This window comes from Sarcophilus harrisii, chromosome 4, assembly GCF_902635505.1.
Source record: "Sarcophilus harrisii chromosome 4, mSarHar1.11, whole genome shotgun sequence".
NCBI classification, from domain to species: domain Eukaryota; kingdom Metazoa; phylum Chordata; class Mammalia; order Dasyuromorphia; family Dasyuridae; genus Sarcophilus; species Sarcophilus harrisii.
Window position 1 is genome coordinate 156464200 of NC_045429.1, and position 23883 is coordinate 156488082.

Consider the following 23883-nt stretch of genomic DNA (forward strand, 5'->3'; position numbering starts at 1 on the left):
ATGCTTTGCCATTAGTCGGGGACAGGAAGTTATTGTGTTACCATAGCGACTTTTCCGGATCTGATACCTTGAATGGAAAGTCTGGGGGACTTTTTGCAGTCAAAGAGGTGGTCTCGCTGTATCCTACCCAAGTCAATAAATCATTGGACTGGAAAAGGATTTTGGTTCAGACGTTCCTGCATAACTTCACCCATCCTGATAGAAATCAACATTATTTTAAATGGTATTTAGAAAAGGAACGAGGGACGCTTTCCTCCTAAATGTTGAAGCTGTTAAGAGTTGGGTCTTTGTTGTTCCTCTTATGGAATATTCCATTTCTAATCTCCATGACTTTGCACAGACTGCCCCGCATGTCAGAAAAGCTCAAAAATGTTTCCCTTCCCCCGTCTCTTTGTTTTGAAACTTCTCCGTTTAGTTCTCAAGGTGGAGCTCAAGTGATAATTATCAAACACCTTTCCTGATTTCCCACAGTTAACTCCTAACTCCTGAAATTACTTTTATTTTTATTCATTTCAAAAAAGTTATCTATTTGTGTAAACACACACGGAGAGAATATTGTCTCTCTCCTCTCCCGTAGACTTTTTTGTTGAAATTTGTTGAAATTACTTTTATTTTTATTCATTTAAAAAAAGTCATCTATTTGTGTAAACACACACGGAGAGAATATTGTCTCTCTCCTCTCCCGTAGACTTTTTTGTTGAAATTTGTTGAAATTTCTTTTATTTTTATTCATTTAAAAAAAGTTATCTATTTGTGTAAACACACACGGAGAGAATATTGTCTCTCTCCTCTCCCGTAGACTTTTTTGTTGAAATTTGTTGAATTTTTTTTTATTTTTAATCTATTTTTAAATTTACCTGTTTGTAAGTTCACAGAATGTTATTCTTTATCCCTTTCCAGTAGCTTGTATATTTCTTGAAATTACTTTTTTTTTATCTTATTTGCGTAAATACACAAAATGTTGCTGTTACTCCTTCTTCTGTCTTCACTCCCTCTTCATTCTGTAGATTTTAAACTTATTCAGAACAGGGCTTATGTGGATATTTTTGTTTGTTCTGGGTTTTTTTTTTTTTTTTGGGGGGGGGGGGGTTTGGTCTTTGTATTCCCAGCACAGTGCTTTAATAGATACTTAATAAATGTTTGTTGAATTGCATGCTGTCTGTCTCTGTAACTAAACTTTGGACATTTAATAGTTTATACTTTGTATCGGTGCTTGGGTTCCTTATCATCCAGTTACTTTGAAATGTGACACAAACTGTTGGCATTTGTATTCAAAAATGGTGATAATCATGTTAGAATGGAACCTTCTCTCTTTTCTCCCAAAAGCACTAAGATGAGTGTTAATCTATATCCAAATGGCATGTCACAAAATTCTACCACTGAATTAGCAAGCTCTTAGGAATCTGTCCTTAATAATGATGTGGACTTAATTTTTTTTTTTAATCAATTACAGGTGCAAATGCTTACCAAATTTCCAGAAAACACAAAAGTAAAAAAAGGTTAGATATCTAATATACTGGATGATAGGAATCAAAATGACATACAAAATGACACAACAATTGCCTTAAACTAATAAGATTTAATAAAGTCCCACAATTGGATTAAAAAACTCATCTTTTAAGAATGTGTTTTAATAACTTGTGTTAGTTAATTATTAATTATTAAAATTATTAATGTATTAAAAATATCTAGTTGGGGGGGTTGCTTTTTAAAATCACTACAAGTCACCAGTGTGATATGGCTGCCAATAAATCTAATTCAAATCTTAGGTTCTATTAATAAAGGCAGAGTATCCAGGTTTGGGGAGATGATAGTCTTGCTATGTCATTCTCTGGTCTGATTACATCTGGATAATAATAATATTTAATTCTGGGTACAACACTTTAAGAAAGATATTGACAAAATGGAGAATATCCCGAGTTGAAAAACCAAGATAGTGAAAAGCTTCAAGATTATGTTATATGAGTAATGATTGAAGAAGGTGGGAATGATGTTCTTAGAAAAAAACTTAATTTGGGGGGAGTAAAGCTATCAAGTAAAGGTTAACCAGTGGAGTTCAGTGCCTGGAGTCAGGAAGATGAGTCTTCCTGAGTTCAAATCTGGTTTCAGACATTTACTAGATATGTGATCCTGGGCTAGTCACTTGACCATATTTGCCTCTGTTTCCTCATCTGTAAAATAATCTGGAGAAGAAAATGGCAAACCACCCTAAAGTCTTTGCTCAAAAACCCCCAAATAGAATCAAGAAGTCAGATACAAGTGAAAACAACTAACAACAAATCAATTAGGCATATTTGGTACCTTGTACTTGACCCTGAGGGGTAGGAAGAATTAGGAGATTCAAATAGAAATTGAAAAGAAGTAGATTTCGATGGAATGTAAGGAAAAACTGGCAAGTAGAATTATCCAAAAGCAGAAAAGATAATGTCATGAGGTAGTGATCTCTCTAGCTAGAGATTTTCAATCAAATTTGGGTAGCCATTTGTGAGACTAGATGGCTTCTGAGGCAATTTTGAACTGTTATTGTGTGCTTCTTTGAAAATAAACAAGCTATGACACCTACCTGTATAATATGAGGGAATAAATCCTTGTAGCGTATAGCATGAAACTAACTAGGCTTATACAGAGATTATTTTTATATAAAATTTCAAGGACAACAAGAACTTTCAAAGTCAAATGGATTTGTCAACATTTTTATAATTTGTCACAATAATTAGCCTAAGAACCAAGTGGTCTTCTCCTCTTAGACTTCAATTGATTCAAAGAAGTATATAGGAAAGGTCCATACTTAGCTCTGATTAAATATTTCAAGAAATGTCCTGACTTAAAATAATAACTGGAGCCTCACTTTTTATATCATAACCTGTTCTCTTCAGAAACTATATTGTTTATGGCTTTTAAATTCTACTTCCTATGTAGAAGATAAAATCCAGAAGAATAACTGTATCTATCCAAATACACAGAGAAATTTGTGCCATAGAGAGCATAACACTTAAGGCATTCAGAGAGAATTTTTTAAAGATATTTCAAAAGGGAAGATTCCAAAAGAATGGAAAAGATCAGAACTAGCACAACCAGGAAGAAATGAACAATTGTAAATTGTTACCTGCTTTCTTATCTCTACAAAGTCTTTGAGTATGGTCTATATATTCACCTCAACAACAATGAAGTGAATAACATAAGGCACTGTGTTAAGTCCTAAGGACATAAAGACAAAAAGGAAAAAGCCTTTGCTGTCTCAAGAAAAAATTATACTAAGGAAATATAACAAATCCATATGGAAGATGTGTCCAGGTATGTCCTAAGAAAAGTAGATAAATCCCCTTGCTCCTCTGTATTGTCTACTGATTATATTGGGAAACTCATGGAAAAGGTAAATTCATGGCAATATATAAACTTGCCTTATCATGATCACTTGTTGCTTGTTAACTTCACATTGATGAGAAAATTAATATCAAATTTATATATCAAAGTTATAATTTTGGATTTGGCTTTTAAAAAGAGCTACATTCAAACTGAAGTTTCCAAAAAGCTGAAGAGAGGTTGGTGTTAGAAGAAGAGAGCTAAGGTTCAAAGTGAATCACTTCCCTGAAGGGAAGCCTCAGTAATCTAGAACTTATAAGAAATCATGTGAATACTAAAGAACCAGTACTAGATGGGAGGCACAGTATAATGGAGAGTCAGAAATGCCAAGTGGTAAAGATATGAAGGGGGAAAAGAATGGTACAAAAGGAGTCATGATGCAGAAAGTCTCCCTGAATCATTCTCTACAATGATCCTGTGAATCCTGGAAACTGTAGACCATAATGAAAAGATTGGAGATTTTTTTTGGACCACCCATCAGCCTAAGATTTTTTTTTTTTTTTTTTTGCCTTGTTAGAGGGTGAGGTAGAGAGAAAGAACTCAGGGTAGTACTATAAGTCTAGAGGGCTGCTTGAATTGCTATCATCTCCCAAGTTTTTCCCTGAATAAAAGGAAGGATAAGAATTATGCTACTATTCCTCAACATACTTATATCCACATTTTCTCTTTTCATAGCCCTTTAAGTGACCAAAATTTTGGTTCTTTTGAGATCATAGTGTTAACATTATTCCTAACCATCATTGTGAAAATGTTATTTTTAAAATGAACTTTCTTAACACCTTAAGATCACTACAAGTGTTGGGCAGTTTCCCAATATGATCCAGCTCAGTTTCTTTCTTCTACTAAATTTTGCATTAATCTCACTGTCCATCCACAGCATTTTTACAAGACATGCATATTGGACTATTGCAATGAGTTGCTTGTCCAAATACATACCATAATCTTGACAATATGTTTTTGTTTTTTCAGTAAAGATGGCTAGGCCAGTCATTTTTTGGGGTGAACATGGATGTCATTGAAAAGGTGCTCTGGGACTCAATATTACAAGAAAAATGCCTTCTGATTCTGGAAAATTTCACCATTTATAGGGAACCCCCATTTTATGTGAACTTCTCACAGGATATCCACAACATTATTAGGGAACAACTCAAGTAAGTATATTTTTTTCTGTTTTAACATATTGCTTGATGTTGCTTTTTAGACTTTTGTTGTTCTGAATCAATTGCTATTTTGAAATCAATAGACAGTAAATATAGTGGTATACTATATTCTTACCCCCTCAGTAAATTTTTGATGCACTTTAAAATCACCCACAAAATCTTGTCTATTTCTTTTTAACCTTTTCATAAAGGTTATATTTCGTATACTCATTAACCAATGTCATCAAGATTTTAGAAGAATATGTAGGCATTTGGAACAGTGGTTGCTGATGTCTTTTTGGTTTGGTTTTATTGTTGTTGTAAAAGTACAAATTGTTATCTATCTTTTGGACTCTTTCCCTCTTTGAGAGATTGTAAACACTGATGCCCTGAGAAATCATATTGACTGTAACCTGAATTCTTTCATATGGTCAGATACAGATACTCTTCCCTACTTCATATGAAATGCTATTGATATTTCTTTCCATAGTTATCAGGAACTGAAGTGGTAAAATCCAAAGTGGTAGATTCATTGTCATCATTGATGAAAATTATTAATGTATACATCTTAGATAAGCTATTTCATTTCATATCTATTTTCTACCTTCTAGTTTCAATAATGTTACTCAGATGATCTAGCTTAATTCAGTGTATTGGGCAAATAAATTAGACAATTTGCAATATATTCAATCCTTATTGCATATCTTCTTATTGATTTGCTTATAACATTCAAATATTTAACTTGATCAACAGGGAATTCCCAAACAGCATTTTGTCACCATTAGGATAATAAAATTGCTTCCTTTTATTTAGGGCATTTCATCAGAAGTACTTTCACTGGGCTGACGAATATTTTTCTTTTACTAAGAATATTCCATAAATATAACATGGACTGTGTTAACAAATAAACAAAGCTCATTGCTTGAAAGGACCAATTGAGTGTTACCACAACTTCCCAAAGAATTCTTAAGAACTCAGGTACACAAACCAGGCAAATTTTTTTAGCCAGTAGTCACTGTTTTGTGTAGTACCTGACTAATCCAAAGCTAATTGTATCTCTGAAGAGCGGTAAACTGAAGCTAATGATGAATAAGTCAAAGTACCAACTGAGGAGCTATTTGCCTAGAGACCAATTTCTTAAACTCTGATTCATGACTTCATAAAGAGGTCTTGTAACTAAATGTGGGGATCAAAAATTATAATTTGTTATCAGTAAAGGTTCGGTTTGTACAACCATTTTATATACTTATATACTTGGGGTCATGTAAAATTTCTCTGGCAAAAAAAGATTTGCAAGAAGAAAAAGTTGAACCCAACTTTAGGATACATGATGCCTTTTCATATTAATTTTCAGTATCATGTATGCATACTAACATATGAATTTTGATGATGTGATTTTTTTGAGGACCAGGCTATGTATGTTAAGAGAGGCTTATCATCAATAGATTGGTCAATTGGTAGTAAACCCTCTGGCCATGAGAATCCATTAACTGAAGATAAATACGTCAGTGATAATGGCAAAAAAAAAAAAAAAAAAAAAAAAAAAAGAAGAAGAAGAAGAAGAAGAAGAAACAGAAGTAGAAGCAGATGATACTGGGAAGATAATAGAATTAGATTTAGACCATCTGGGGAGCTAGATGGTACAGGGGATAGATCATGGGCCCTGAAGTCAGGAGCACCAGAGTTCAAAATCCAGCCTTAGACACTTAACACTAACTAGCTGTGTGACCCTGGGCAAGTGACTTAACCTCAAATGCCTCACAAAAAACCCCCCAAATTCTTGGGGTGTGTGTGTGTGTGTGTGTGCACGTGTGCATGTGTACATGTGTGCATGTGCACATGTGCTTGCCCGTGCACATGCCATTTCAGTTGAAACTGATTAATAGATTTTTTTGTGCATGATAGATCTTTGGTTTGGTTCATTCTTTCTCTTCCTATCTAAAATTTTTAAGAGCTTGCTTATATGAAGTTTTCCCTAACCACTACTGTTTAATTATTTACTCTTATGGTATTATTTAACTCCTAATTTGTGTCTCATTTTCTTAACTACAATTAAGGTTCTTAGAGGGCAGGCTTCATGTCTACAACTTATTTATATCTCCTATAAGACATTGAACAGTGCATTGTAGACAGTTCACTTTTAGATAAGAGTTTTAACTCTGGAAGGAATCTCAGAGATTAATCTAATTTTTTAATTTTACAAATGAAGAAACAGACTTGGATAAATGTAAAAATGATATCTGAGTCTATTTTAGTTTGTTAATCAGCAAATAAGGCTGTTCCAGATTTTGGCTCAGAGTTTAGTTCAGGTCCCTATTTAAAACTAAGAAAAATTGATTTGTTCAGGGAATGATGGAGCATGTATTGTACATCTTTTTCATCTTGCTCCCAATTCTGATTATAGTTATCCTATTTTAAGACCTAAGTGATAGGCAGAGTTGTACTGGTGAATATTTAGCAACCAGCTTTTTTATTTTATTTATTTATTTATTTATTTATTTATTTTTTTGGTAAGGCAATTGGGATTAAGTGACTTGCCTAGGGTCACACAGTTAGGAAGTATTGAATGTCTGAGACTGAATTTGAACTCAGGTTCTCCTGACTTCCAGGCCAGCACTCTATCCACTGTGCCATCTAGCTGCCCCTGCAACCAGCTTTTTGAGTAGAATAAACTTTTAAAGAAAGGTGGTGGGTAATTAGGAGATAGAAATGAAGGAATCCTTCATATAAGGTCATAAATGATAGAATGTGGTCATTAATTACATCAATATCATTTAGTTAAAATTTTTGCTGCAAAAGACTTTTGCACAAAATGATTTACTAGGTTCAAAATGAAGTTAGACATAGTCTCTGCCCTGAAGGAGATTCAAATATAGAAGAGGCAGCAAAGATATATTCAAATAAATATAATAAATATGATGCTTATTAACTGTGTTGCTTTGGGCAAGTCATTTAATCTTTCTGGACCTTAGTTTCCTCATCTGTAAAATGAGAGAGTTGTACTAGATGGACTCTGAGGTCCTCTCCAACTCTAGGTCTATGATCTTATGATCTGGACCTTATCTTTCACTAAAAATACAAGGGAAAGATCCAGAGTTATGAGAAATTGAGGAAAGGAGGATTGTTGGGGAAAACAAGTCAGAGTAGACATCCAGATGTTATAAGGGCCTTGAGTATTTTGGAGGCAGAGGAGAAAAACTGTGAAGTGAAAGGTAAGCTCAGAAAGGGACATGAGAGAGAAACCCACTAAAGAAAATATTGTTTTGCTACTTAGATTTTCTTAACTTGCTTATTAGAAACTATAAGGTAGAGCATTAGTCATATCTATTTCTGATCTCCAGATGGCAGTGTAATTTCATAGAGTCTATTTTTAAGAGTATGTTACTTTATTCATTATGTCAGAAAAAATGTAAATCTACTGCTGTAAAAAAAATTGATACTTTTTTTATAGCTAATGACCACAATTTAAAATGAAACAGCAAAATGAAAGATACATGGATCTATTTTTAGTATTTATTACATCTCCAATAGAATTTTGAATGCACTAAGTTATAGCTAACTACCCCTAAACTTCTAGTTTATCATAACAAAAAATACTAGCTCCCCTGAAAAATATTTTAGAAAGGCATCCTTTTGATAATTTCTAGATAAACAAAATCCAGACTATCTATAATGAAAAATATACTTGGAGCTATTTTTTTTTATTTTTAAATTCAAAATGCATTTTGCAGTAGAAACATTTTTATAAGTTCTCAAGTTCTTCAACCATTTGATAAAATTTGGAGTTGATACTATTTAAACTCATAATGTAAAAAAAAAAACCTACACATTTTCAATGATTAATCATTTTTAAGTGTTGCAATGCTTGTAACTTTCTGAAGTCCAAGAACAATACAGTTAAGACATATATCTTTTAAAAATAATTTATGTTTAAAGAAAAACAGTTTTAATTTGAGGATAGTAAGGAAGGAGCTGGAAATTTCTGTGCAAATTAGGAAAGGAACTCCAGGCACAATCCAGAGCTTCAGTGATTGAAAACATGGTTCTTTTTTAGGTCTAATTTAACTTCAAATGATATGGGTTTCTTTCTCCTTGATATAAGTGTGTCATTGGCATTATCCTTATGTTTATCAGTCAGGATTAGAGTAATTTTTGCATTCAGAAATGAAATGAAAAATACAGGGAGTGAAAGATTTTCCTGAAAAACAGGCAAAATAAGGGATGGGAAGAGGAGATATGTTAAAAGGTGTGTGTGTGTGTGTGTGTGTGTGTGTGTGTGTGTGTTATGTATATATTATGCTTATTTAGATATACACACATATAAAGAACAGTATATATATATATATATATATATGTATGTGTGTGTGTGTGTAACAACCACACCCACACCCACATATTTATCTATCTATTTATGAAAGAAATTAGGTGAATTAGAAATTATTGAGTTATAAAAAGAGTAAAGGCAGTTTAAAAAAAAGAGCAAGTTTATGATCTCCCTAAGGGGGAGGAAAAGGGAAGTATGAAGGATACTTTGGATTAATCTGAACTCCATCCTTGGGTTTCTGCTATCTACCTAGATTGGTGCTAGTCAAGAATTTGCTTTTTACAAATTGGAATTAGCTATTTTACTTTTAGACAGCTAGAGCATGAGGCTTGGAGTCAGAAGATGAGTTCAAATCTTACCTCAAACACATACTGGCTGAGTGAGGGTAGCAAAGTCACTTAACCTGTTTGTCAATGAAGGATATGGCAAACTAATCCAGTATTTTTGCCAAGAAGATTGGACATGACTCAACCACAACAAAATTTTATTCTTAATCTATCATCTGGGCACTGATTATTTTCTCCTGACCCTAGACTTGAGACATTCTCTCTCATTGAGTCATTAAGATTTAAGAAAATTTAGATTTTAAAAATGAGTTCCATATTGATATTTTAGTTCCTTGTTCTATTTTATTTACAGTATTCTGAAACATTTTTACTGTTCGTTTTGCTGATCATCTATTCCCATATTTCTATGAGAAGTGTTTTTTGCTAACATAGAAACAATTGCTATTTACATTCATTGTGAGGCATTCTGAGCCAGGACATTGTTTCTGTTTTGGCAGAAACCCTAAGAATCTTCCTCTCCCGGGTGGATTACATTTTTTTTTTCTTTGAATAGGTAAAAAAAAAAGACCATTCTTTGCCTCAATTCTTTCTTAATTAGCCTAAATTAGGTGTTGCCTCAATCAAAGTGAGACCTGTTGAAGACTTTAGTGTAAATAGACCTAGGTCTCCCATTGCATTCAGGGCCATCTCCAGTGGTGTCCTGATCTATATCTGAATACTAGACCCAGATAGTTCTGGGAAATAATGTGAGGCTGGTGATTTTGCACAGCCCTCCCTCACTTAAATCCAGTTCACATGCATGTCCTGACATCCCTGATAACAAAGTCTTCTTTGAGAACAAGAACAAACAACAATAATACTGTAAGAATTCTGCATAAGGTTAAGCAGAGACCTCAGTGATTTATTGTTTGACCTACTAAAATTTTTATTTTAAAGCCATAATAAATATTGGCTCTCTAGTTCTCATTTAAGTTTCATACAAGGTACCCTTTAAATTTACAGCTTCTGGATTCAATCATCTTACTATTGGTCATCAAGGATCGTTAAAAGGCTATAAATGGTGCAGCAAATGCATAGATTAATAATCTAGGAACTTTGCAATGAACATACTTGGTATTTATATGACTGTGAATGTGAGTTTGTATGTATAAAAGTGACTTTGTATCTATATTTGTTTTTTTTTTTTATTTAATAGCCTTTTATTTACAGGATATATGCATGGGTAACTTTACAGCATTAACAATTGCCAAACCTCTTGTTCCAATTTTTCACCTCTTACCCCCCCACCCCCTCCCCTAGATGGCAGGATGATCAGTAGATGTTAAATATATTAAAATATAAATTAGATTGTATCTATATTTGTGCTTCTGGTTATATAAATTATGTGAATAAAAAGCTTACCACTTGATATAATTTTTCATAAGCTCATATACTTTTCCCTAATTAAAAGTTAAAAATAAAAAGTCACAATTATTTTAAATTCATATGTAGTTGTTAATTTCTTATGCAAATCAATTTTTTGAGAGGCAGGTATTTCAAATTTAGTAAGTTTATATTATTTCATTAATCATAAAAAGTACACAGCAAAAAAACCTATTCTGATATACCTTTTGCCTATTTCAAGGGGGAAAAAAGGGGTATTATTATCGTCGGAATGTATTTTCCTTTCATTGCTTCAGATGTATTCCAAAGAAGTTTATATGAGGTTCCAAAGACTTATTCACTCACTCATCATCTACACTATAATTCTACAACAGAACACCCAGGTTCTATGTTCTTTAGGAATTTGCTAGATATGTCTTTATGCAAAGCTGATAGTTTATAATTAAGTTAAATTATGTTTTTTTTAATGTGTTTTCCATTCTAATTTTAAAATGGAAACTGGTTAAAAAAAAGTATTATTGATTAAGACAAAGAAAGCTAAAAACTTTAAAAAAAAATGGATCTTATCAATCATTTGTTTTACAATCTCAACTGTTATGCAGTTTCAAATCTCTTCCCAACATTTTCATCCCCCCTCACAATTCCCATACAGCTAACCAAAGCCTCCCTTCAACCCTATCAACTGAGATCCTTGTCTCACATTTGAAAATTGAGGCCATTTGCTCCAAACTTCCTCCTCTCTCCTCTTCCTCATCTCCTATCATTCAGATACCTTCTGCCACTGTCCTTCACTTCAATTTCACTTGAAATGGCCTTCTTCCTTACCAAGGCTAGCCTTTCAACTTGTCCAAGCCTTCCCTTTCTATCTCATCTCCTCCAAGAGATAATTCTTTGTCATCTCCACTCTTTCACTCATTTTCAATCTTTCTCTCTTTCCTAGCTCCTTCTCTTCTACCTATAAACATTCCTTCCCTCCCAATCCTGAAAAACTAAACAAACATTCTAACTGAACAGGTCCTTGCTATCTCTTCTGCCCTTGGTTGCTAAACTCCCTGAAAAGACTTCTACAATTGGTGCTTCGATTTTTCTCCCCTCACTCTCCTCTGAATCCAATGACCTTTTCTCAATATTCATTCTCCATGATCTCTTTGCAACTTCTGACATTATCACTCTCCTCTTTGACATTCTCTTCTCTCTAAATTTTTAGGTTCTCATCCTACTTGATCCTTCCTCTGTTTCCTTTGTTGGATAGCCTTCCATATCACTCCTTCTTACCATAATTGTCTCTTAAGATTCCATTTGGGGTCCTCTTCTCCTCTCCCTCTGTATTATTTCATTTGGTGTTCTCATCACCAAAGATCCCCCCTCCCAAATTAAGCTCATTATTTATAATCTCATCACCATGCAGATAACTCAAGCCGTGATTGATTCCATCTCCTTCAGTTTTCTTTCCCCTCTGATTGGAAGGCAGAAGGAAGGAGTACCAAAATGCCTTTCTTTATGGTGGACAGAAAATGGACTCAACAACTCACTCCATTTTGCATCTGTTGCTCTGTTTCCTTTGGCCTCCTAGGAACAAGATATCCTCTTCTCTCCTTCCCCCTTTCTTCCCTCCCCCACGTGTGTGTATATGTGTGTGTGTGTGTGTGTCCAGGGCAGAGACTGTCTTTCTTTTTATTAATTGTCTCACTAGGCCTTAGCATATAATAAGCATTTAATAAATGTTTATTGAATTTTATTGTATCTTCAGATCCCAGGGATTTCATTACCATCTTTATGCTAATAATCCTCAAATCCATCTATCCCTGTCCCTATCTCTGCTGACCACCAATCTCATATCTACAACTACCTTTCAGACATCTGGAACTGGTTATCTAGTAGACATTTAAAACTCAAATTGCCCAAAGCAGAACTTTTCTTTCTCCCTAAATTTCCCCATCTCCTACCTTGCCTACCATCTTCCCAGTACTTGGCAGTCTCGACTCTTCATTACCTCCTACATCTAATTTTTTTGCCAAGACCTCTCAATTTCATCTTTACAATGTCTCATGAAAACATTTCTTTCCCCTGACACTGCCACTCCTCGAGGCCCTTATCACTTCATGCTTACCCTATTTTAGTAGCCTGGCAGTGAGTGTCTCTCTCCACTCTAGTTCATTTTCTGTTCAGCCACTAAAGTGATTTTCCTAAAGCACAGGTCCGTTCCTATCACATCCCTACTCAAACTCCAGTGGTTTCCCCATTGTCTCTAGGATCAAAAACAAAATGCTCTGGTATTCAAAGACCATCACAAAACAGTCCCCTCCAATCTTTTCAATCTTCTTACACCTTACTCTGTGCCACCTATTCTTTAGTTCAGTATTATAAAGAGGAGAGAATTGAGGCAGAAGATCAATTAAGAGCTTATTTCAGTAGTCCATGTGACAGATGATGAGGTATCTAAATGAATTAGGTAGTGGCTGAGTGGAGAGAAAGGAATGGATGTAAGAAATGTTTTGGAGGTAGCATCAACAAGACCTTACAACTAATTGGATTTGTGGGATGAGGTAGTGTAAACAGTAATGGTGACAAATGTGATGGAGACTGCCATCTGCATTCAGAAAGAGACATATCAGGACTACATGTGGATCACAACATAATACTTTCACCTTTTTGTAGTTGTTTGCTTGCTTTTTGTTTTCTTTCTCATTTTTTCCTTTTTGATCTTTTTTTTTTTGTGCAGCATGATATGGAAATAGGTGTAGAACAATTATACATGTTTAACATATATTGGATTACTTGCTGTCTAGGGGAGGAGGTGGGGGAGAGGGAGAAAAATTTAAAACACTAAGTTTTGCAAAGGTAAATGTTGAAAACTATCTTTGCATGTTTTTTGAAAATGAAGTTATTATTTAAAAAAATTAAAAAGAGTAGTGATGACTCCAAAGGTGTAAACTAAGATGACTAGAAGAGTGATGATACTCTCAAGAGAAAAAGGGATAGTAGGAAGAAGGATAGACTTTAAAGGAAAATATAGTGAAGAAGCCATAGAGAATGCCAAAATAACATAGACTTTAAATCTCCTTTTAAAGAATGAAATGATATTAGATAATTTTTTCTATAAAAATAGAATATATTCAGTTCTGACACTTTGAAAAAGAAGAAATAAACAACTTTTTAAAAAGAAGTAACAAAAATGAAAAAAAAAGCAAAATACAGATTAGATTGTAAACATATAGTGAGGGAGACTTTTACATTGAATAATTACTAGATTATATTTATAGAGTATATTATACTGATAATATATCATTTTAAAAGACTTCTGTTTTTTATATGTACATACATAAAATCTAAAACGTACTTCAGAAAATTCTTCAGTGTCATAAATGAAGACGCAGAACAGTGGATCACTGTCTTCTGTTTAATTCTTCAAATCCTTAAACCATCACCAGGTTATTCTTTTTAACTTCCATTTTTTTAAGCTATAGAAATTTATCTCCTTTCATTTTTCATCATGACATTTTTACAATGTTTTCCTTGGGCATAGCATCTGTTGGGCAAGTCTTTACACTTGTTTCCAACAACTTAATTTAATTCTTCATCTGTACTGCCCAGAGTTGCTCTCTATTAGATGTGGCATCTCTTATTGGATTAGTTGCTCCACCAAAAGATATCATTGTAAGAAGAAAAAGGAGTCGAGATGAATCCTCTTTCTCTTCTAACCTTTGCTCCCCTTCATTGTAGAAGAAACTCAAAGAGAAAAGAAAAGGTATTCTTCCTCAAAAGCTAGCAACCTGTTCCCTGTTGCTTCACACGGACGCTGTATAGTTTGAGGGGGAATATGCCCTATGAGGTTTAAGGGTGATCCTGACAATATATCCCATTATTTCAATTTAAATTTGGGAATGAAATGATACATTGATAAGTCATTGAATAGTTAACAAAAGGTTTATTTAGACCTAACATAGAAAAGATATACAAGAAGATACAGTGGCTTTTAGCTTCTCTGGATCCTCTGTATGAAAATGGGATTGCACTTAACTCAAGTGATCTTTGGACATCCACCATGTTGAAGGGGCCCCATCTCCACATGGTAGGAGTTATTATACCTTTTAAGATACCAGTAAGTTGTCAAGGGGAAACAGGAGTTGATCAGGTCCCAGGCACATCTTTGTTTCCTTTTAGGGAAAATTAATCTCTGTTGCTGGAACGAGGTAAGAACCCTAGTAAATATGCTATCTGTTCACATTAAGGAGGGTCAGGGAATGATTTATAGATTCTCTTCTTACTAAGCCATTTGAGCTTTTTAAAAAATCTATCTTTGCTTTGAGCTTATCATTTCAACTGACTGACTATTGAAGGACATACAATGATGGGGACTTGAGAACTGTGGCTTTAGGAATGTTGATCCAGAGCCCCTTGAAACTGACATATTCATCCTCTTGGGATCCAAGCTGCAAATGCAAGAGCTGTAACCTGGAGAGGATGAGCAACTTGCAACCTTTTAAAATTTGCTAAATATAGCACCCTTATATTACAGCTAGGTGTCACAATAGATAAAGCGCTGGATCTGGAGTCAAATAGACCTGGGTTCAAATGTTACTTCAGACACTTACTAGCAGTGATCCTTGGCAATTTACTTAATCCAGTTTGCCTCAATTTCCTTATATGTAAAATGAACTGGAGAAGAAAATGGCAAACCACTCCAGTATTTTTATCAAGGAAACCCTCAAAAGAGACATGACTGAAAAAACAATAACAGTACCCTAATAAAGGCTTTAATTGGTGTTTATTAAAAACACTGAGTTTAGTATTAAGTCACTTGTAAGGTATAATTCTGGACAAAATTAAGTTGCTTGTTTGCCTGTCTTATCCCTTCTTGTTCTTCTTTTCTCTTCTGTTCCCACCCCAGAATGCCTAATTCTGAGTGCTATATCAATATCAATATCATCATCCTATATCTTCTGTGATCTTGATATGCTCTCACTGCAGTAATCTTTCACCATACAGGGCCTTATGATTCCATGAATTCTCTTTTCCTAGCAAATGTCTCTATCTTGCTCTGTTTCAAAAATGTCCCAAACACTGATTACTAAATATGAGCTTCTGGAAATTGAGAGAATTACTTATCTCTGCCATAATTCTGTTTTAGGACCCTTAGGCTATATATTTCTATTTGAAAAATATGGTTGGGTTACCTTAATGTGAAGCAGGTGTAAATATAAATATATAGTCTTGGAAAAGATCTTGGAGATCATCTGGTGTAGAGATCAGCTTTTTCTACAATGGGCCAGATAGTAAATATTTTAGGCTTTGTGGGCCAAGAGGCAAAAATCAAGAATATTATGTAAGTACTTATGTAACAGGAGGAAAAAAAATTCACCAAGTTTTTATTGACAAAATTCAAAATATAATAATAATTGAGTTTTTTTTATTATTGAGTTACATTTTTATTGAATGATTTTTGCAACACAGGCATACTAATGAAGAATGAAATTCTTTTGGGGGACTACATTTGCCTTAATTAGGATTCAAAGTTAGTGTTCCTTATCAAAATCGATTAAAATGCTCATTTATTCATATAAATGCATAATAAAATTTTACATTTCATCTTTGAATGAAAATCTTTGTCATTTCATGTAGATGGGTGTTACCAAATCCTGGTATGCATTACTTTATGATTTTAATTGAACATATTCATTGCTTAGTCATGCATTTATAAAATTCTTGTAGATTCTTATCTTGATATTTGTTTTTTGGTATGTCATTGCATTGCAGATTAATTACTTAAAATTGAAGGTTAGGTAAAAGGTTCTCAATTGCATAGTTAGATGGATTTTGAAATATGGAAATTCTTTTGTACTTGCATTAACATCTGAAAAATGCTGCTCAAATGGTAGTTTGAGCTTGGAATATATATCTGCTAAAAATTTGTAAGGGAATGGAGATCTTGTTTTAACTTTTGATACCACAGACAGTATATAAAGTAGCTTGACATTACTTGTGATTCAAATAACACTACTTGTTACTGAATTGATTTTACTGTAGTGAGGTTTTATTTTTATGTAAATACTGTTTTGCCTTGTGATTTTAGGTTGAATTCATTAAGAAATATTATCAAGTCTGCAGCAAAAAAAAAAAAATTCAGTCCCAAAAAATAATAATGACATTTTTTTTCTTTTTTCTTCTTGTTTTGACATGATGGTTATACAGTGGTAATATTTTAAAATGTACAGTACAAATGCATTCGGAATGCTTTCAAAATATAACAAGTATCACTATGATTTGTAGTGTACCTACCTAATAGCACCATGAAGCAATGAATATAACATATTCAGTTTCTCTTTTTTAACTCTAAGAAAACAATCATAGACAATATGTAAATGAATGAGCCTGGCTATGTTCCAATGAAATTTCACTTTAAAATGTAAAAGTCTTTCATAATTTATTAGTTATATGAAAACAGGCAATGAACCAGATTTGATTCATGGGGTGTATGTAGCTTGCTAATTCCAAATCTAATTCAGCCACTTCATTTTATAGAGGGGGAAATTTTATATAAAAATTAACTTGGAAAGTCAATATTTGAACCCAGTTCCACTGATTCAAATATTTCTTTCCTCTATACTATTTTGTATTTCTTGACCCTTATCTGGCATCTTTCCCCCAAATTCAAGAGCTCTGTCCTCCAAGGCTATATTGTTAGCTATACTCAAGCAAGAATTCATTCTAATTGTGTTTCTATGAGTGCTTTATTTACCTCATGTTTTACACAACATATAGGCATTTCAACAATGGCCTTCTGGAGGGAGTACTCTCCTTACCTTTGTTATTTATCTCAAGAAATGCTTCTAATGATATCAGTTTCACATTCAGAGGAAAGAAAGTAGCTATGGCATACCAATAGGGGAGACTTTGGAGGGAAATTAAAGCTTTTAATTATTATATAAAGTACTATCTGTTCTACTTGTGGGTAAGACCAGATTTGACAGAGAATGTTTCATAGTTTTTACATATTGAAATGCTACTTAGGAATGCTTTTTAAAATTTTTCATGCTTGATTATTTTTAATTCTGACCTTTCCCCCCCCCCCTATTGTTATCTGTCCTATATTTCACATGGCACATAATTTTAACATAGTATATGATCTTAGAGGTTACCTAGTCTATTCCCCTTAATAAAATGAAATCTATAGATGTTATGCGATTTCTCTATTTAATTATCATAATGATAGTTAGAGAGCTGGGCTTAGAATCCAGAACTGCTGACACACACCTTTTTCTTCTTTATTGTCTTGCCCCATTTATTTGTAAATTTTATTTTTCTTTTCTATGTTTATAGTTACTAGGCTTTATTATTCTTTTTTAATTAACTTTTTTTTAATTAAAGCTTTTTATTTTCAAAACATATGCATGGATAATTTTCAACATTCACCCTTGCAAAACCTTGTGTTCCAAATTTTTCCCCTCCCCTCCCCTCACTCCCCTAATGAGCAAGTAATAATCCAAGATATATTAAACATGTGCAATTCTTCTATACATATTTCCACAAATAACATGCTACACAAGAAAAATCAGATCAAAAAGGAAAAAGATGAGGAAAAAAACAAAATATAAGCAAACAACAACAAAAAGAGTGAAAATACTATGTTGTAATCCACACTCAGTTCCCACCAGCCTCTCTAATTGCAGATGGTTCACTCCATCACAAGACCATGGGAACTGGCCTGAAATCTCATTGTTGAAGAGAGTCACGTCCATCAGAATTGATCATCATATAATCTTGTTGTTGCCATATATAATTAGCATCAGTTCATGTAAGTTTCTCCAGATCTTTTTGAAATTATCCTGCTGATCGTTTCTTACATAACAATAAAATTCCATAACATCATATACTGTAACTTATTCAGCCATTTTCCAACTGATGGGCATCCAGTCAGTTTCCGATTTCTTGCCACTACAAACAGGGCTGCCACAAACATTTTGGCACATACAGGTCCCTTTCCCATCTTTATGATCTCTTTGGGATACAAGCCCAGTAGAAACACTGCTGGATCAAAAGATATGCACAGTTTGATAGCCCTTTGGGCATAGTTCCAAATTGCACTCCAGAATGGTTGAATCTGTTGACAACTCCACCAATAATGTATTAGTGTCTCAGTTTTCCCACATCCCCTCCAACTTCATCATTATCTTTTTCGGTCGTCTTAGCCAATCTGAGAGGTTGTGTAGCAGTACCTCAGTTTTCTTAATTTACATTTCTCTGATCAATAGTGATTTAGAGCACTTTTTCATATGACTAGAAATGGACTTAATTTCTTCATCTGAAAATTGTTCATTTATCAGTTGGAGAATGTAAGCCTTATTATTCTTTTAATTTTTATTATTATGGACTTGATAAACAGAAGTAAGCATAAACATTTCATTAAACAAAGAAGTCCAAAAAAGAGAATTTTACATAATACCATATATTTCTATTAGCTACAAATACAATTTTTAAGCATATATTAAGTTTAAAATGATTGTTCTAACACTGTACCACTTATCTTCAGAACTTCCTTCTCCTCTTTACTATGCATTTTAATTGACATTCTTTTCTCCATTCAATTTGTATTACTATCATTACTTACCACCTTATATAGCTCCCCCCCCAAGAACTCTTCTTTATAACAAAGCAAATGCATACTAATGTATGCATTGACCATGTCTGAAAATTTATGCTTCCTTTTGTACCACTAGTCATCACCTTTCTGTCAGAAGATGGGAAAAATTATTTATCTCAGTTTTCTGGAGTCATGATTAATTATTATATTGATTATAGTTTTTAAATTTTTCACAATTGTTTTCCTTTAAAATGTTGTAGTTTTTTTATTGTACTCTTTATGCTCTATTCTATAACAATTCACATATAACCTTTACTTCATCTTTCCTGGCACAATAATATTCCATTATAGTCATATACCATTCATTCCCTAATTGATGGACGCTCTATTTCCAATTTGTTGTATTAAGAAAATTTCCCATTATAAGATTTTTTTTACATATTTCCCCTCTTTCTTTGTTCTCTTAAGGATACATGTTTACTAGTAGCATTGCTGCTTCAAAGCACATGCATAGTTTTATGACTTTCTGGGTATAATTTCAAATTTCTTTCTTGAATGATTATATCAATGCACATTTTATAACATTTAGAACTGGAACATTATTACTATTGAATAACTAGAGACGGGCCTCAGAGAGAAAGCATTGGAAATGGATATAGGCAAGCTATAACGTATAACTAATGAGATACTTCAAAGAAGAAAAAGAAGTAAAGAAATTTAGTAATTAATTTTTGTCATATGGCAAAAGCAAAAGGTGACAGACAGAATGCTTCATTGATACCCTCAAGATGTTGGGGAAAAAGGAAAAGGGACTCCAGATCACTGGATGAATCTCTTGTGTTGAACGTTTAGGAGGATATAGAAAAGTTCACACAGGATAGGCAGACATGGCTGGGTTATGGTCTGTAACACTGAATAAAACTCTCATATCTATGACATCATAGCTTCATTAGCGTATCAGACCTTTATCAAAATAACAATTTGCTTCAAAAGTTTCTTTTCTAGTGAACTCTTTCCCTTCTAAATGCATTGCTTTTCTCTGAATAAAAACTTTTCAAACTTATGTAAATTGTCCGTTTTATCTGTTTTTCTTATTTGGCAAATAATTCTTCCCCTATTAGAACTTGTGAATGGCATTTTCTCTCTAACTTAGGAGATGACCTTTAAAATCTAGAACATGTGTCATTTGGAGCATATTTTGTGTATGTGGTATGAATTATTTAACTTAACCCAATTTCTGCCAGATTGTTTTCTGGTTTTCTCATCAACTTTTGTTGAATAGTGAGTTCTTACCCCAGAGGTTAAGGTGCTTGGATATTTTTTTTTTCTGTTTAGTATACAATATAGTTTTGATGATTACACCCTTGAAGTGCAATTTGAGATCTGGTACTCTTATGTCTTCTTAATTCTACCCTCTCTTGCCTTTTAAAAAAATTTATTTTCTTAGCTTTCTTGACTTTTTGTTCCTCCAGATGAAGTTCATTATGATTTTTCTCTCTCTGTAAAGTGCTTTTTTGGTGGCTTATTGTTTTGATGGCACTGAATATGTAAATTAATTTAGGTATCATTATTTTGTCATTATTATTATATTAATATATCCAAACACAAGCAATTACTATCTTCAATTATTTGTGTCTTTATTTCTATAAGGAATGTTTTCTATTTGTGTCCCTGTAATTACTTTATTTGTCTTGGTAAATTTATAGATATTTTATGCATTCTATAGTTCTTATGAAAGAAATTTGTTTTTCTATCTCTTCATATTTGATTTTGATTGAACTTTATTTAAAATTTTTAAACACTTCTCCAATAGTTATGAATTTAAATCATACTTTATAAATAAGTAAATATATGTATATATATATATATATATATATATATATATTTCTTGGAAGTAACCATTAAGTAAAGCTATATGTTTCAAAATGTCAATATAAAAGAAGATTGAAAAAAAATTAGAAATGTATGTTTTCTATATTTAAATTTTTTTCATTAATTTCAAGGACTTTGGTTTCTAACTGATTTGTTAAATGGCATTTGGACAAATGATGTTATTTTAAAAACATTCTGGTAATTAAGCAGAACTTTAATGCCATTCCACAGTTTTTCCTTTCCAATTTTGAAACGTTTTATATACATGAAGACTCTTTAATGTAAAATCATGCATTTAAGATCATCCATATGTTCACTGGATACAATTCCCCACCTCCCTCCAACAATAGCTTAGCCATTTCCTTAGAGTTTGGGAGAGTCCTTACAATTCTTGAAATTCAGACTGACAAAGGATCAGACACCATTTAATAAAGTATAATTGTGTTTTTTGCTAAGTATATCAAGTTGTTTAATTGTTTTCAGAGAGCTACCGTACAAGTAAAAATTAGTTCATGAAAATTTTTTTTGTTATTCAAATAAGAATGTTGCAAATATTAAATTAACTTCATGATTATGAATCAATTAGAATCTATAGTCAATTATCAGTGGCTGAGGATATCATTAGGAAAAAAGTAATTTTAGTGAATTATTTTCAGTTAGTTTTTTTACCTTCTTTTGCATTTGGCCAATTGAACCTTGTTTTTGGTCATTGGGGTTTTTTTTTTTTTCCAATTTCACCAATTCTGTTTTTTAGGGAGTAGTTCTCTTTTTCCATTTCACCAACTCTGTTTTTCAAGGAGTTGTTTTCTTTTGCCATCTCACCAAATTTATTTTTTAAGGAATTGTTTTCTTCAGACAATTTCTGTGTTTCCTTTTCCAAATTCTCCTGCAAAACTCTCATTTCCTTCCTCCATTTTTCTTCTCTCTTTTAAGTTCCTTTCAGAATTCTTCTAAGAGAGCCTTTTGAGTTGGAAACCAACTTATATCAGCCTGTAATGCTTCATCTGGAGACTTTTTGCCTTCAAGATTCTCCACCTATGACCATCGCTGAAAGAAAAGGTAAAGACTCGGAATCAAGTTACCACTAGTATGCTACTGCTATTTCTATCTTTAGAAGATCAAACTTGATAAGGAATCTAGAGTATATCTTCATAATTCTGAGCAATGAACCTTTGGCCCTCTGTATTAACATTTAATTCTAGGCTAGGCTCATAAATGATAAATATACAATTTGAAATTTAGATAAACACAATTTGGTAAAAAACACAATTTGTTGTTGAACAGATCAATGTTTATCTCACATATACTATTTATAATTTCTTCCTACTGGATTTACATCTCTTACATCTCTTTAATTCTACCCTCTCTCACCTTTAAAAAAAATTCTTTTCTTTGCTTTCTTGCCTTTTTGTTCCTCAAAATGAAGTTCATGATGATTTTTTTTAAATCTCTGTAAAAAACTTTTCGGTGGCTTATTTTTTTGATAGCACTGAATGTGCAAATTAATTTAGCTATCATTATTTTGTTATTATTATTATAGTAGTATCTGGGACATTTGGGGGAGAACTACTACTTCTGGTATTCGAATTTGCTAAGCTCTTTTCAGGACTACTTATCTATTTTTGGTATTCATCTGCTACCCAACTCTTACCTGTGGCTCCAAGAAGCTATATAGCATGTGAAGTGGCCACATCCTATTCTCAGCAGATAGGCTAAACTAGGTTGATACACTTTAAACCTGTCAGCGTGTTGTGGAGTGGGTTATCTACCAAGTATGTAAAGATTTTCCTCCTTCCAGTAGAAAAAGTTAATGAGAATGATTTGTTTCAGAGGTCCATGAAGACCATGGAAGCATGTGCTATGGAGTGGAACTTGCTCAGTCACTGACGATACCAAGGTCAGCTACTGCATCCAGAGCCATCCCCAGTGGTCTTCCAGAGCAATCCCCAGTGGTCTTGACTTTTATCTTACTACTCAACTCTGATGATTCTGGAAGAGAGAGTGAAGCTGACAATTTCATGCAATTCTTCATTACTTCAATCTAATTTGCACAGGTCAAAAATATTTTACTATCATAATAAAACATAGTAAGAAAAGCCACAATAACATTGCTCCCTCCTTCCCCCTCTCTTATACTTCATAATACAAGAATCTTACTATACTGCAAATAGGCATATCTTTAATGGACATAGTTCGCATGAATAGAGAATAATCAACCAAACAGTCAATCAATTACAGGCAAGGAACACATATAAAAAGGGCACATGACTAAATGAGCTGTCAGTCTATTTTTATTATGTTCTGGCTAGTATATATTGCAGATTGGGTCAGAAATTATCAGAAAGTGACCTTGAATGGAAGACTCAAGAAGTTAGTTTTTTTTTATTTTACTATTTCATTTTATTACTATTTTACTACTTCATTATTTTATCTTTTCAATAATTTTTGTTTTATTATTTTACCATGCAACTATTTTGTTTACTACTTTGCTATTTTACTATCTTACTATTTTACCTATCTTGAAGTCCTGTGGCAGGTGCAGATACACTAGGAACCGTAATCACAACCCTACATATAAGTAGCTCAGGCCATAGTGTTATCTTCCTCCTGGATGCAGGAGTGAGATTCAGCAGCTCCCTGGGTATCTAATCTTCTTATGCACTACACTGCTTGCTGCCTGATATAAAGAAGGGACTAGAAAAGGTGCCCTGCTTCATTTAATCCTGGCCTGCTTAGCATTTCAGGAAGGGATCCTACCCTGTAATCAAAAACCAAAAACATGTATAAAAACTTTTGTGAAGATGATTTTACTTACCATTGGGTACATGGAATGTGCATATGGTTATGGACAAGATATCTAATAGTCCTTTTTTTTTAATAACTTTTTATTGCCAGAACCCATGCCAGGGTAATTTTTTACAACATTATTCCTTG

General features: G+C 33.1%; 1 long non-coding RNA gene across 1 annotated transcript; it reads left to right on the plus strand.

Annotated features, from left to right (window-relative positions):
- The first annotated feature begins 21 nt into the window (after nt 1–21).
- Nucleotides 22–23040, plus strand: LOC116423134. The gene is made up of 4 exons (XR_004233602.1): nt 22–223; nt 4333–4514; nt 21883–22008; nt 22780–23040. It is a non-coding gene; the product is annotated as an uncharacterized LOC116423134 (long non-coding RNA).
- The last annotated feature ends 843 nt before the right edge of the window (nt 23041–23883 follow it).